Source organism: Triticum dicoccoides, chromosome 4A (assembly GCF_002162155.2).
Source record: "Triticum dicoccoides isolate Atlit2015 ecotype Zavitan chromosome 4A, WEW_v2.0, whole genome shotgun sequence".
Lineage (NCBI taxonomy): Eukaryota > Viridiplantae > Streptophyta > Magnoliopsida > Poales > Poaceae > Triticum > Triticum dicoccoides.
In genome coordinates this window covers 146,926,744-146,931,219 of record NC_041386.1, presented here as the reverse complement: position 1 = coordinate 146,931,219, position 4,476 = coordinate 146,926,744, and positions in this window count along the sequence as shown.

Below are 4,476 nucleotides of genomic sequence, written 5' to 3'. Positions count from 1 at the left end.
CTCCTGCATCTAATACCTGCATGTCCAGTCTCAAATTGTTGATTGTACATTCAGAATCATGTACACGTTGTCTTGCCACCTCTAGTTGATGCTCGAGAACATCAGCACATTCCAATTCGAATCCATAATCATTCGGTAACGGCCATGCCGCACTGCTCGCAGATCTTTGTGTTGATGTCACTTCATCCTGAAATGTTTCTGTAAGTACACATGACTAGGGCAAAAATATAGTTACAACAGTGAAGCGAGCAAGACAGACTATTTTGTACATGGCAAAACAGGATTAACAATAATGTTACACGTCATGAAGCATAAGCAGGTGATATTTTAAAAATTATAAAAAAAGGTAGTCTGTGCAGCCTGCATACAGAAATCTCTCTTAGCTCACCAGAGGAGCATGATGTTGGGGCCCAATCCAAAACACAGACAAGTTACAAATTTAGACAACACATTGCATAGAAGTAAGCAAGCAGTTGGCCATTCTGTAGCTCAATTAAAGTCTTAGGGAGCATAATGAACATCAGAGGATTTCATACAAACATACTACAGCAAGCAAAACTATGCAATCATTAGCCTAGTATAAACTAGATTGTGAGACTCATTCGATAATAGTTGGTTAATAGACTTCAAAGCTTCAGGCACACTTTGGCAGAGTAATTAAATGGTAAGGCCTTTAATTATGTCAACTAATAGTTATACAAGTACCCAACATCAGGCATCATTCTTTGGGCATCTCATTAACTGAGGACAAATAAAGCAATTGAAAAGAGCAAACTAACTATGCCTGAAACAAACAAGGAATTGAACAGTTGAGTTGGATACAGTGACTTATCTTAACGGGTTGAAGAAGCTCAGTGCAACTCCTACTTCTCTTGCAAGGCTCCTTCGTAACATCTTGTACTTGGATATCCTCAATCTTATCTTCATTGCACCCCCTCTGCAAGGTGACACAAACTAGTTACTCGTCTCCTTGGAAGATAAATATGCATACTTTCCAGTCTGTGAACACAAAAGGATGAGATTATAACAAAACAACACCACATAATGAAACATGCCGCATTTACCATGTCTGCACTATGTAAAAACTAGGCATACCTTCAAACCGGATCTCCAGGTACTCTTGGAGAGCCTACTTTAGTGTACAGCCAAACCTTTATGTCACCTATGAGTTAGAAAAGGCCCCACTACAGTAGCCCTTAGTGTTTAAATCGTTAACAAGCTCTATTAGAGTGTTAGGTCAAGAACAACAAGTAATCAAAGCAAACAGTCCTAGTATGGCTAGCTGATGCAAACAAGCAATTGAACAAATGTGTGAGCAAATCTTACATATCAAGAAAATAAGCAAAGAAGGAGGCCTAAAGACCATCACTTGACTGACCAGATTTAAGGGGCATTTAAGCATCATGTGCGACGTATGAACTAACATAAACATGGCATATTCCAGATTCTACAATTGAATGCACATGTATTAGGTTATGCCATGTATGATGATGCCTAAATGTACACTACAGCAGGCAGGAGTGATTCATCATTGCACGCACAATTGAATTGTAGGTTAGGGGCTAGTTCTATTCTGCCTTTTTAGGGCTTATTGTCAAAATAAGCCATAAAAGATGTAAAGAAGTCATTTTTGAGTTATGGGCTTGGGCTTAACTAATTTCGCTTTGGAGGGAGGTGTTTCGGGTAGAACCTCACTAAAAATTGAAGGGAAGGGGAATAGTGAAATGACTCTATTGTCTGCCTATATTACACTCAAAATGCAACTGGTGACACCCGCGTCACACCTCACCCTCAATTAAAAACAAACACGCAAGTGTTCATTGCCCTGCCCGCTTGCATCTCCTTTCCCCTTTCTCTCTACCTCGATCCCCTGCCTGCAACACTAGGGTTCCTCCAGCAAGCCGTCGTCACTGGTCCCATCTGGCCTGATCCTCGACGATGCTCTATCCAACTAGGCTACATGGCCGGTGGGTAGGGGCAAATCTCCTTGGTTGCTCCTCCCTCTGGTGCCGCCCCTCATTCTCATGGTCTCCAGTAGCTGCTCCACTGTGGTTCGTCCAACGCACTACTCCGCAGGCGCTGCACAACTACGGCTGATGCCACATTGTGGCAGAAGGCACCTTATTCCCCCTCCCCACCTCCCAGGCCGTGGCCTTGAGGTGCTGTTGAAGGATGAGCTCATCCAACAAGGTGAGGATCTCCTCTAATTTTTTGCCAAATTTTCATTCTAATCCACTATACGATGAATTGCTATGAGCTTCTTCTGCTGCTGCTATATGATGCATTGCTATGAGCTGCTCCTACTCCTGCTATATGATGAATTGTTATGAGCTGCTGCTGCTATATGATGAATTGCTACGAGCTGCTGCTGCTATATGATGAATTGCTATGAGCCACCGCTGCTGGTATATGATGAGTTGCTATAAGCTGCTCCTGCTGCTGTTGTATGATGAATTGCTATGAGCTGCTCCCGCTGATGCTATATGATGAATTGCTATGAGCTACTCCTGCTGCTACTATATGATGAATTGCTATGAGCTGCTCCTGCTGCTGCTATATGATGAATTGCTATGAGCTGCTCCTACTGCTGCTATATGATGAATTGCTATAAGCTGCTCCTGCTGCTGCTATATGATGAATTGCCATGAGCTGCTCCTGATGCTGCTATATGATGAATTGCTATGAGCTACTGCTGGTATATGATGAATTGCACACTGCTGCTGCTGTTGTTGTTGTATGATGAGTTGCTATTAGCTGCTGCTGCTATATGATGCTTTCAGGTGGTGCTGCTATATGATAATAACCAGCCACTTGGACCATCAAATTTCAATAAATAATTGTTCTTCATTTAAATGTGGGTCATGCGTTTTTCGTTTAAATTAGGCAATGGGATCTCTATGGAAAACATTGACCAAAGTAGGTTGTGCCAAGTAGATGGTATCTTTGTATTTGCATTTTGAGCAAATAGTGATGGTCTGTTTTCCTATCATATTAATTACTGCACTGGGTTCAATTTGTGATGTTTGCAAGTCAAATTAATTTTCATACGGGCAACAAAATGAAAAAATATAATGCAATCTAGACATTTCACTTATCATACCAAATATAAGCTGAAAATGCAATGAAAAGAACTGGTTGGCTTATTACATGGAGCTTATATTCACAGGTGCTTATTTTCTTAGGATAACTCGTAATAACTGTCCCTAAGAAACTTGGCCAATAGAACTGACATACAGATAACATGTCACGATGATTGCAATGGAGGAGTGATGTACCATAGCACATTGTATAGGCTCACCGCTGGCTCTCCTTTTTTGTGATGTTCCATGAAATTGCCACATACATCTTGTACTTTTTCATTGTGTAACCCAATCTGCAAGTTGGCATGACTAATTTCAGACATCTCTACATGATAATACATTGCATATCCCTTGCGCATATTTAAACCACCAATTAATGATTGTGTGCGTAGCATAAACTAGCCATGCCTCTATGTGCTGGACTAGCAGGCACTCTATTGGAGCCTAATGTAGTGTACTGGAATTCCTACATGCCACCTACGATTTTGTGTAATGTACTACCTCTGTTCCTAAATATATGTCTATGTAGAGATTCCAGTATGGACCACATACAGATGTATATAGATGCATTTTCGAGTGTAGATTCACTCATTTTGCTCCGTATGTAGCCTATAGTGGAATCTCTAGAAAGACTTATATTTAGGAACGAAGGTACGAGGTAGAATCATGTATGACATCCACATATCTAATTTAGCAGCCAGTAGTAGAAATCATTGTCTGCACAAAGGGATTACTGGTCAAAAATCCTAGCAAAGCACGTTGGCAGGCATAGAACAATACAAGAGAGAGAGAGAGACACACTTACAAGATCATAGCAATGCCTCGGTCCAGGATCTTGGTTGGCCAAGCTGTTAGATCTAGAAGAAACATCGTCCTTGTAGTTTTTGCCAGCTACATAATAGGTAACAACGACCTGTTAATATATTTGAAGTACATCGGGCAGGTGATGCTGGACGGGTTTAAAGGTGATAAGTACCTAGGCTGTGGCGGGTGCTTGGCATCTTACCAGACGGTGGGAATCAGGTTAGAAACGTCAAGGGTGATGACGCTGCGCTGGCTGACGAAGTCCGATAAGGAGATCTAGAACCGTCGAGTAGGGTGTTTGTGGAGTGGCTCTGGTAGGGTGGACTACGGTGTGGGCGAAGCGGATCTATGGTCGTGGACGAGGGCATAGGTGAAGCTGCTCCGGTGGTTGGGTTAAGGATGGTGTCGATGATGCGGATCTGCGGCCGTGGACGGGGCGCCAGAAGCTGCTCCGGTAGGTTGGATGAGGGTGCGAGGAAGCGGATCTGAGGCTGTGGACTTGTGAGTTGGCAAAGCGGCCCCGATAGGGTTGAAAATGGTATATGCAAAGCTACTTCGATGGGGTTGACGATGTTGTTGATGAAGCGGCTCC